The sequence below is a fragment of the Chiloscyllium punctatum genome, chromosome 11, assembly GCF_047496795.1.
Source record: "Chiloscyllium punctatum isolate Juve2018m chromosome 11, sChiPun1.3, whole genome shotgun sequence".
NCBI classification, from domain to species: domain Eukaryota; kingdom Metazoa; phylum Chordata; class Chondrichthyes; order Orectolobiformes; family Hemiscylliidae; genus Chiloscyllium; species Chiloscyllium punctatum.
This window is the reverse complement of record NC_092749.1, coordinates 35719313-35731611: the sequence shown is the minus strand read 5'-3', so window position 1 is coordinate 35731611 and position 12299 is coordinate 35719313. Positions and strand designations below refer to the sequence as shown.

The following is a 12299-nucleotide window of genomic DNA, read 5'->3' as shown; positions in this document are numbered from 1 at the left end:
TAGTTGACCTGAAAATATGCAGACACAAAGTTTTTGAAATCCTGGATTAAGAACACACCAAATAAGTCAAACTGACAAATGTTTACACTTATCCTAGAGCAGCAGTGAGCAAGAGAAGCATACCAGAGAAGTTGCGTAACTCTGCAATAATGTGTTTTAAAAAAAACTTGTAAGAGCCCAGCAGCAGTCATGCGATCGTGTATCATATTACTGCTCTGTGACAATGCCTATAACATGTACTTGTTTGTATTCTGGCACAACATACTCATTATGAGGCAGTGTTCTTGTTGTCATTAACGTAGAGTGAGTACAAACTTAGAAATTAGAATAAAAGGAACAACTTTGAAATGCTTAGCACAAATCAGTGTCTAGCTGATGATAGCATGATTGGTTGCACAATTACAGACAGATGATGTTTATAAATTGCTTTAGCTTCATTCTCACTTTTTATGATGTCAGCTGACTCCTGCCAGCTGTACTATACCCTTCTAACTCCTCTCACTATCCTGCTTGAAATATGACTTTTTTGCATTTACAATAAAGGTTGTTTAAAGCCAGTTCGTTTTCTCACGAACTAAATTTGTGATTGAAATGTCAATCTTATCTTGGCTAGCTGGTTTCACCAGAGAAGTTGGCTCATTTGAATAAAAACTGAAAGTGCTGGGGAAACAGAGATCAGGTCTGTCAGCTGTTGTGTAGCTGCACGAAGAACTGAGAATGCGACTGTTATTGCTAATGAATCAAGAACCAAGATGCCACCACAGTAGCCACAAGGAGTCCAAGCACCAGCATGTTACACTTAAGGAAGTACACATACATTGCAATATAATGATAAGTTATTAGCATGTTCAGTAAACCTGTTTGAATTTTCGAGTAAGTCAAACTTACACGACTTACCAATCCAGTATAAGAGCAATAATTCAGTGTGAAGGAAGATGGCTCAAGAATACTCTGTGGTAATCAGTGGTAATTTCTCCCAACAGATGAGAGCAGCACCATGAAGTTAAAAACCACAGGAAAAAGCCTCAGATGATGCAGAAGTTACATTTACACCAGTATGCTGGAAGTAAACATCACTGTCTCTGGCTGAACTGTGAGTACTTGATTTGTGAATTGCCCAGACTGGGAATTTTTGCAGGCAATAAGTTGATTCTGTATTGGGATACAATAGCTGCAGAGCACGTGGGACAATCTCAAACCCGAAGCAAAAAAAGGCCATAAACTAAAATAAGGCTTGGATTGCAACCAAAACCAGCAAGGAAGAGTTAAACAGAAAGCAAAGGAAGCACAGTATTGATATTGATAATATCTTCAGAAGACAAGGGAATATTTCCAAGATGGTGACTAAGTTCCCTATTATGAATCAGAAGGCCTTAGACATTCTATCTGGATTTAGGCTTTTTAAACAAAGCATGAAAATATATTTCCCAAGTTTAGTGATTGCAGAACTGACACAGTAGAAAGGATCCTGGAAACAAGCAAGTTGTTTGAGAATTGTGATCTTTTGCACCCACTGCAGAGCGATCTTATGTTACAACAGCTTTGCAAGTTATGCAATACAAAAGGACTATGGGTTCACACATACAAACATTTGATTCCAGAGATACAATATACCAAATAAAAGCTTGTGCAACATTGCGGCAGCACAAATGGGAATGCGTTAGAGATCTGCATACACATAAGCACATACATGAGGTTAGCAGCTCGATTGACCAGGGCAAGAATTCAGAGGAGATGGTGCACAGGCTTACCATGTTGTGAATATGATACAAAGTGTAGATAAAGTCAAACAGTTAGAACCTTTAGCCAGTATCAACTTGGTGTGCCCGAAGAAAATTGGTTTGTGCGTGCTTAAGTCCAAAGTTGACATGGGAGTTTGTGCAAGTATCCTACCAGTTAGAATTTGAAAGGATCTATTTCTGGGTCATTAGAAGTCAAAGATACAACTGACGCAGAAAAAAAATCTGATTACAGATGATGGGTGGGATTTTTAATCGACCAGTTCAGCCATAACCTTCTTTGGAACAGGTGAGACTTAAACCCAGGCCTTTCAGCTCAGAGATAGGGACACTATCACTGCCCCACAAGAATTCACCCATTCCTTACAGATATTTTCTGATCAAACTGCTCAGTGATGTCATTGTACAACTTGTGAGCAGGTGTTCTTTGAACCCATGCCTCATGGTCCAGAGGTAGGGAAACCTACCACAAGAACTCTTCACCAATTCCTTCGAGATATTTTCTAATAAATCTGTTCAGGGATGTTATTACACACCACTGGAACAGGCAGGACGTGAATTTGAGATGGTGATACTATCACTGCATCACAAGAGGACTTACCCATTCCTTCCATTTGTACATTGATGATGAAATGTAGCCATGGCACTTGTACATAAAAGAACACAAGTATTTACTTGGCAGACACTAATGGATTAGCAATAAAAAGATTGCTAGTGTGTCCAGAACTCATGAATGTCAGCATTTATGAAATTACCACAATACTAATTTGAATAACATAGGTCAAGAATATTCACATGGAATCGGTCCAGGACGTAAAAACAATTGAAATTGAAATTGTTCCACAGAGCAGGTATCCCATCACCAAGTCACCCTGTATTTACACATGGAGAGTTATTAACACTGATCCAGCTCCCTCAGAGTCAGCTCTCAGAGTGAACTGAACCTCTGACACTCCTATCAGCCAGGGCTCCCTGACTGCACCAGTTTAACAGCTCCAGTCAGGGAACTCATATTCTATAAGGTCCATCTGGCTGACCTTATTACATTCACTACAGTAAGCAGACGGAATGCAGAGAAGCTTAAAGTGTGTGCTGGACAATATAGGTCGTAATGGCATTGACTATTGTGTGTATCAGCAGGCAGACTTCTGCAGTGCTGGATTGGCCATGCTAAATTATTCCACAGTGTCCAGAGATATGTGGGATCGGTGGATTAGCCATGGTAAATGTGGGTTACAGGAATAGGGTGGAGAGCTGGGTGCGGTTGGGATGGTCTTTGGAGAGTTGGTGCAGACCTGAGAGGCTGAATGTTTTTTTTTCTGCACTGTAGAGATTCTATGATTTCAAGACACATATCTTGTGTTGTTTCCTAACTGTATTATGATTAGATCCCAAGTCTACAGGATTAGACAAGGAATCTATGAAACGGGGAGATGATTTGTAAATTCGGTTATTCAACACAATTTTCAAAAAGGTAAGTGAAAAGCACGAGGTTAAGAGAATGAGCTAACATGTTGAGAATACCTTCTTTAATAGAAATGTATAAAAGAGAATCAGAATTGAAAGAGTTATATCAAACTGCCTCCTCAGAGATTAAATCTGAAATATTACCTGAGATCTATTATATGAAATACAAAGAATTGTTGAGGAAATGGAGATTTACCTCAAATACCAACAGATGAGGATTAGGCAGTGGTCCATCAGGTCGTAACTCCATTTGAGTATCGCAATCAAATTCTACCATTGACTTGCAAAATTCCAAAGGCAGGTCAGTTCGATGTTAGGAAAACCCAAACTAAACTACTAATACATTTTTCTTGGTCATGATTACAGAAAACTGTGGTCAGATTTTTCAGACTCGCTATACATGCCTGCATCTGAAGAACCATTTAGTAGGGTCTAAAACAATTGCACAGAACCCTAACCAGAAATAGGAACCAGTATCATTTCATACAGTTGAATGTTTCCGCCAAATTTCCTGAAAGTATGCCTTTCAGAACCATTCTTACACAAATAGTAATGGAAAAGTTTTCTTTTTGTAAGATTGAGTTACGCAAAGGAAACCAATCATGTCAAGATTCAAGTTTTATGTCACCAATATTGAAAGAAGTAATGGCTCATTTTGAAGTAAAACAATTATCTTCAGTTTATCACCCATAACCCCAAGGGGGACCAGAAAGATAGCACAAATCTTTGAAGGCTATGAAGTAGAACTTGAAGTGAATAATTTGATAATGATTGGGATAAGGGAATTATACTGTTAGTTTTTGCCATGAGAGATGCCGCTAATGAGTCCATAGGACTTAATCTGTTTGAACTAATAATTAGACATGAGGTGAGAGGACCATTTAAATTAATTAAAAATGAATTGATAAACCAGAGTTCAAAAACTATGCTTCCAGACTATGTTTTGTATTTCAGAGGGAAATTGAACAAAACATTTGTGTTGGCGAAAAAGCATTTGAAGGATGCTCAACGAACCATGAAAACGAGAGCAGTCAAAAAGACCAAAGATTGCAATTTTATTACTGGATGGCCAATGTTAATATTGTTCCTGTCTCGAGGAAACCAATGAATGTTCACTGAACATTCTTAAAGCAGGAAGAAACTTATTGATGAAAATTATGTGGGGAGTACTCTGGACAGGAGACAGTATTAGCAAGTGTGTCATGTTACCATGTTGAAAAGATGTTATGACAGGAATTATAGACAAGAGAAAAGTATACTTACTGTAGTGAAAGATGCAGGAACAATTTATCGTGAAGTATAATATAGTAATTTATTGTTACTTGTATTTAAGAAAATATGTAAAATGTGTATAAATCACCATAATCTGGTACCATTTTAATTAAATAAATTATTTTTAAAATAATTCACACAAAGTAAAGACAAGTTTTGTTTTTTGTTCAATCCATGACTTCTTGATTTCTGAAGTGGCTACAGGATGCCGCCTCACTGCGCAGCCACCAAAGCAGGCCCTGAGGTGGCAACACCAGGAAGGAAGCACATCGAAGCAGTCCCACCACTGCAGACCGGATCCAGATTGTCACTTCTATAGAAGCTGTCCCATTACCACCAGTACTGCAGCCAACACCTTAACCAGGAGACTGTCTCAACTCAAAAGGACCAGGACCCATCTCAATTCCTGAGGACCAAGGGACCTTCCAAACTTACCAAGGGATCATTCACTCTGCCGTCATTGCAGGCATCACTGAAACACCAGAGGAAAAGAACTAATTCATCGACACTGGAACTGCTGTTCAAGGCTGCAGCCACCATGACCACAAGGAATATACCAGATCCACCGCTCTATAGCTCCCAGCTACCTTCAACTGTTCCTGTTGTCACTGAATATCTCTATCTCAGCTAAATGTGTTGTTAGGATGTGTACAAAGCTTTCAAACAAAGATTGTTTTGTCTCCTTCCTATTATACTATTCTTTGAATGAGATGGTCAAATTCTGGGCCAGTGTCATGGAAACCACCACCAAGTCTTCTTTTTGAGAGTTTTGAATTAATTCCTTGAGGCAAGCCATTAATTCAGGAATACAGTCATCACTTGCCACCATCCTACTCACTGCAGCAGCTGGTGTTCTGATGCAGGAGTGTGTGCTTCCCCAAACAGGGAAGGGGAGGTGAGGTCATGGGATTGAAGGACATGTGCAATTGGAGGATGAATTAAAAATGGAAAAGTCAAAAGTTGGCTCTCCAACAAACAAATTTGAAAGTACAGAGATGTTTAAATAGCATCATGCCTTAACTTCCAGAAAACCACTCAGGTGACTTACAAGATCAACTTGTGAGAATAACTTAGGAAAAATGGTTTTGACTGATCATGATGTTCATGTGAGAGATGTCCATAAAACAAAACCCTTACACTCATTCCAGAGAAATTGATTCATGAGTGAAGGTATCAAGTTCATGATAGACAATGATGTGGAGGAGCCAGTGTTGGACTGGGGTGGACAGTTAAAGATCATACAACACCAGGTTATAGTCCAACAGGTTTATTTGGAAGCACTAGCGTTTGGAGCGCCGCTCGTTTATCAGGTAGCTGTCCTCAGCACCGAAGTTGACAGGGTCCTCAGCTGGGTCTGACCATCTTACGCATTTCAGCTCTCACCCCTTCTCTTCCCTCCCACAACAGCGATAAGGTCCCCCCTATCCTCACCCACCATCCCACCAGCATCCACGTCGGGAGGATTATCAGCCGCCATTTCTGCTACTTCCTGTGATATGCCACCACCAGACACATATTCCCCACCTCTCCCTTATCAGCCTTCTGCCAGGACCATTTGCTCTGGGACACCCTGATCCATTTCTCCTTCACTTTCAACACCCTCCCCCCATAGCCATATGGTACTTTCTCCGACAACCACAGAAGGGTGTAATACCCACCTGTTTACCTCCTCCCTCGTCAGTACCCAAGGGCCCAAACACTCCTTCCAGATGAAGCAGCGCTTTACCTACACTTCACTCAATCTAGTCTACTGCATTCACTGCTCACAATGGGGTCGCCTCTACTTTGGGGAAATGAAATGTAGACTAGGTGACCGCTTTGCAGAACATCTGCATTTTGTCTACAAAAAAGACAGCTTCCAGTTCCCTGTCATTTCAACACAACTCTTTGTTCTCTGGTCAACATCTCTGTCACAGGCTTACTGCATTACTCCAACAAAGTTCAGTATAAGCCGGAAGAACAGCACTTCATTTTTCACGTGGGAATTCTACAGCCTTCTGGGCTCAACAATTTTATGGCTTGAGACACCTTCTCTCATGTCCTTATCCCTACCCCACACATGAGGCCTTGTTATCACTTAACCTGCTATGACACACCACCTATTGTTAGACACTAATAGTCCCCATTAGCAGCTAGCCACTCTTCTAGGTCGACCATTATCAACTCCTTTGTCTGTCCAACTATTCTTCCCTCTCTTTGGGCTCCATCTCTCCCTATCATGTACTCTTTACCCACTCCCCATTCCCAGTCTTCTGCATACAAACCAACTTTTTCTTAGCTACCATCAAGTCTGAAGAAGAGTCACCTGACCCAAAATGTTAACACTGATTTCTCTCCACAGATGCTGCCAGACTTGCTAAGCATTTCCAGCAATTTCTGTTTTCGTTTCTGATTTCCAGTTTCTGCAGTTCTATTGGTTTTTATTGGATCACAAAGATTCTGAAATGATTATTGCAAACTCAACATGATAACAAAGTAGATTCATAACTGATTTTGAGATTGAAGGATTATATTGAATGAATTGGACACAGGCTTTGTCACAAAAAAAGGGGTGGAAAGGCTGTTAGGACTTGTGCATGTGGGGAAAGATATTTTTTAAAATATGTTCACTCATGGGATGTGGGTGTCAATGGCTGGGCCAGCATTGATTACCCATTCCTTGTTGCCCTTGTGAAGGTGGTGGTGAGTTGCTTTTTTGAAATACAGCAGTTCATGTGCTGGAGGTAGACTCACAATGCTGTTAGAATGGAAATTCCAGGATTTTGAACAAATGACGCTGAATCAATGGTGATATATCTCAAGATGGCAACTGGTTCGGAGCAAACTTGCAGGTGATGGTGTTCCCATGTATCTGCTGGTCTTGTCTTTCTGTATGGAAATGGCCATGGATTTGAAAGGCGCTGTCTAAGAATCCATGTTGAATTTCTGCAGTGCATCTTGTAGGTAGAACACACTTTTGTTACCGAGCACTGATGATGGAGGGAGTGAATATTTGCGAAGATGGTACCAATAAAGTGGGCTGCTTTGTCTTGGGTGGTGTCAAGCTTCTTGAGTGTTGTTGAAGCTGCATTCATTCAGGCAAGTGGGGAGTATTCAATCCCACTCTTGACTTGTATCTTGTAGATGGTGTATTCAATTTGGGAAGTTAGGAATTGAGTTACTGAATGCAGGATTCCAAGTTTCTGACTTGCTCTTATGCAGACAGTATTTATATAGCAAGTCCAATACAGTTTCTGGTCAATTGTAACTTATAGGATGTTGCTAGTGAGGGTCCCAGCAATGATAATTCCATTAAATGTAAGATGGTAAGATTCTCTTTTGTGAGAGATGGTCATTGCCTCATACATGTGTGGTATGATTATCACTTTCAACTTATCAGCCCAAGCCTAGATATTGCCCATGTTTTTCTGCATTTGGACATTTAATCATAGAATCCCTGCAGTGTGAAGCACAGCATTTGATTCTTCAAGTCTACACTGATCCTTCATTAAAGTCAATCATGTAGATTTTTTATTCTTATAATTTTCTTTGCTTCCAATGAGACAGAAAAGTAGAGAAAAAGATATGAAAGGTACTTGGAAGAGGAGGGCGATCTTGAAGACATGGACAAGAATGAGGTGCTTAAACGTGGAGAAAGAGCCAGAGACGTATATAAGGTTGCCGAACTTGAATTTAGAGAAGAAAACTTGACCTACACTTGGGAAATAAGGCAGGGCAGGTGACTGAGGTGTCAGTGGGGGACCACTTTAGAAAATGGGAAGCCTTCAGAAATGAGATAACAAGATTCCAGAGAAAGTATATTCCTGTCAGGGTGAAAGGAAAGGCTGGTAGGTATAGGGAATGCTGGATGACTAAAGAAATTGAGGGTTTGGTTAAGAAAAAGAAGGAAGCATATGTAAGGTATAGACAGGATAGATCGAGTAAATCCTTAGCAGAGTATAAAGGCAGTAGGACTATACTTAAGAGGGAAATCAGGAGGGCAAAAAGGGGACATGAGGTAGTTTTGGCAAATAGAGTTAAGGAGAATCCAAAGGGTTTTTACAAATACATTGAGGACAAAAGGGTAATTAGGGAGAGAATAGGGCCCCTCAAAGATCAGCAAGGCAGCCTTTGTGTGGAGCTGCAGGAGATGGGGGAGATACTAAATGAGTATTTTATATCAGTATTTACTGTGGAAAAGGATATCGAAGATAATAGACTGTAGGGAAATAGATGGTGACATCTTGCAAAATGTCCATATTACAGAGGAGGAAGTGCTGGATGCCTTGAAACGGGTAAAGGTGGATAAATCCCCAGGACCTGATCAGGTGTACCCTAGAACTCTGTGGGAACTCTGCTGGGCCTCTTGCTGAGATATTTGCATCATCGATAGTCACAGGTGAGGTGCTGGAAGACTGGAGGTTGGCAAACGTGGTGCCACTGTTTAAGAAGGGCGGTAAAGACAAGTCAGGGAACTATAGACCGGTGAGCCTGATGCCAGTGGTGGGCAAGCTGTTGGAGGGAATCCTGGGGGACAGGATGTACATGTATTTGGAAAGGCAAGGACTGATTAGGGATAGTCAATATGGCTTTGTGCGTGGAAGGTCATGTCACACAAACTTGATTGAGTTTTTTGAATAAGTAACAAAGAGGGTTGATGAGGGCAGAGCAGTAAATGTAATCTATATGGACTTCAGTAAGGTGTCTGACAAGGTTCCAAATGGGAGACTGATTAGCAAGGTCAGATCTCATGGAATACAGGGAGAACTAGCCATTTGGATACAGAACTGGCTCAAAGGTAGAAGACAGAGGGTGGTGGTGGAGGGTTGTTTTTCAGACTGGAGGCCTGTGGCCAGTGGAGTGCCACAAGGATCGTTGCTGGGTCCTCTACTTTTTGTCATTTACATAAATGATTTGGATGCGAGCATAAGAGATACAGTTAGTAAGTTTGCAGATGACACCAAAATTGGAGGCGTAATGGACAGCGAAGAGGGTACCTCAGATTACAACAGGATCTTGACCAGATGGGCCAATGGGCTGAGAACTGGCCGATGGAGTTTAATTCAGATAAATGAGATGTGCTGCATTTTGGGAAAGCAAATCTTGGCAGAACTTATACACTTCATGGTAAGGTCCTAGGACGTGTTGCTAAACAAAGAGAACTTGGAGTGCAGGTTCATAACTCCTTGAAAGTGGAGTTGCAGGTAGATAGGATAGTGAAGAAGGTATTTGGTATGCTTTCTTTTATTGGTCAGAATATTGAGTACAGGAGTTGGGTGGCCATGTTGCAGCTGTACATGACATTGGTTAGGCCACTGTTGGAATATTGCATGCAATCCTGGTCTCCTTCCTATCGGAAAGATGTGAAACTTGAAAGGGTTCAGAAAAGATTTACAAGGATGTTGCCAGGGTTGGAGGATTTGAGCTATAGGGAGAGGCTGAACAGGCTGGGGCTGTTTTCCCTGGAGCATCAGAGGCTGAGGCGTGACCTTTTAGAGGTTTACAAAATTATGAGGGGCATGGATAGGATAAAGAGACAAAGACTTTTCTCTGGGGTCGGGGAGTCCAGAACTAGAGGGCATAGGTTTAGGGTAAGAGGGGAAAGATATAAAAGAGACCTCAGGGGCAACTTTTTCATGCAGAGGGTGGTACGTGTATGGAATGAGCTGCCAGAGGATGTGGTGGAGGCTGGTACAATTGCAACATTTAAGCTGCATTTGGATGGGTATATGAATAGGAAGGGTTTGGAGGAATAGGGGCCAGTGCTGGCAGGTGGGACTAGATTGGGTTGTGATATCTGATCGGCATGGATGGGTTGGACCGAAGGGTCTGTTTCCATGCTGTACATCTCTGTGACTCTATAACATCACAGCAGTATGCCATAGAATGTGGTGAAATGTGAATTGAGCAACTAGAATTTGGTGACTAACAATTCTGTTGGGCAGTCAGAGTATTATCAACTAGAAGAAAATGAGGACTGCAGATGCTGGAGATCAGAGTCCGAGTGTGGTGCTGGAAAAGCACAGCAGATCAGGCAGCAACCGAGGAGCTAGAGCATCATTTCAGGAATAAGCAGGCTTGTGGGCTGGGGAGGGGGATGGTGTGGAGATGAGAGATAAATGTGTGGGGGCTGAGAATACAATAGGTAGATGGAGGTGAGGGGGAAGGTGATAAGTCAGAGAGGAGTTTTTATTGTGGAAATGGAAGACACAAAATAAGCCAAATAGGTTAATTGAAAACCTGTTTGGAAGAAGAAATATTTTTTCTATTGATTCTTTCTCATGGGGGCATTTTAACTGTATAATGTTAAGGAAGAGACAAAATATTTATATCTAAACCTAACGGCTGATTTTGATTCAAACACATGAGCAACCAAAATTCGGAAATTTCAGGAATTATTTATGTTGATTTAATCAAAATGTATTTGAGCAAAGTATGTTCTGCACATGCACCATTTCACCTTGTCAATTGTTAATGTTTTAAGTTTGGTGAATGGGTCTTTATACAATATACTGTGCATTTTGTTATGTCTGTTGGGAAGGTCGAAATAAAGTTGTTCAGTAAGGGCTGCAAGCATGTATTAGTCTCAGAGGAATACTCAGTAAGAACCGGAAGCAAGTTCCAATTCGGCACAGCAAGAGAGTTTAAGCGAGGGGAACACACAGACCCTGTGGAGGGACGCTGCTCGGGAGGGGATCTATAGGAGCAATTTAATGGTCTGTCACTGGGAGAGCAGCCTTCAGTGGTGCACAGCGTCATCTCGTGGATACCAGCAGCAGCGAAGGCCGCCTGGCGTCAGACTCTGAGCCTGAGCACCGGCCCTGGACTATGGGTAATGTGCAATGGGCTCTTTCTCAACGTTCCGAAATCCGCAGAGTGTTCAAAAAGTTACTGATTACTCTAGACAAGGTACTTCGCTCAATGCGTTGTTGCTAATAGAGCGAAACGTGGATTATAACAAGCAAGTAATTCACAGCATTAAAACTGAACCTAAATACTCGAATCCAAAATGTTCACCACTCCCAAACACTCCCTTCTATTATTATTGATGGAATGTCGGGGTCAGGAGCTTAGTTTTATAGTAATTGAATTTAGCTTCAAGTATATTTTAAACTCTGCGCTATCAAAATACTTCCAAGTTGACTTAAACATGGTAGAAAGTAACACACATAAATGCAAATAAAGTTCTTGGAAGAGGAATTTAATGCTTTACTTCTCTACCCTATACTCATGGGGCGTTACTAAAGTCCAGGATTCTTAGTGGACTGGCTACTTCATATGTCTCTGAGATCAAATTAGAGTTAAATTATTGACAGTGCTGAATTTTATTGTACTGTATAGGAAAGGGCAACATAATAAGGAAGACACGTAAAATCGAGTCTAGATAGAAGGAACTACCTATTTAAAATATTTTCTCGTTTTATGCCGAAATATATTACCTTCAAGAATTCTGTTTCGTGTTTGTTATATTGTAATATTATTCCAATATGATTTAGCAACTATGTTGATGTTCATGAATATGGATACGATACATCAATCTCGGTTGCACTCCAGTCAGTGGTATGCAACAATGTTTCAGTCTCACGAAGAATGCTCCAGCATTTAGTGTCAAAAAGTAAGACATAAAAGCACATTTACAATAAATTTCTGATTAGTAGAAACCTTTCACCCCAACTCCGTGATGTTATAAAATCAGAAGACACAGACACCAGGTTATAGTCCAACAGGTTTATTTGAAATTACAAGCTTTCTGAGTGCTGGCCTTTAGGTGAAGTCATATCATGATGGTATAGACTGAGAGCATCCTGTAAGGCTAGCTAGCTGCCTTACAAATATTGGGCC

At 41.0% G+C, this 12299-nt stretch overlaps 1 long non-coding RNA gene across 1 annotated transcript; it reads left to right on the top strand.

The window, feature by feature from the left end:
- Positions 1–989: 989 nt before the first annotated feature.
- On the top strand, positions 990–5038 carry LOC140482895 (uncharacterized). Its single transcript, XR_011961804.1, has 3 exons — positions 990–1093; positions 3128–3213; positions 4683–5038. It is a non-coding gene; the product is annotated as an uncharacterized lncRNA (long non-coding RNA).
- Positions 5039–12299: the final 7261 nt, after the last annotated feature.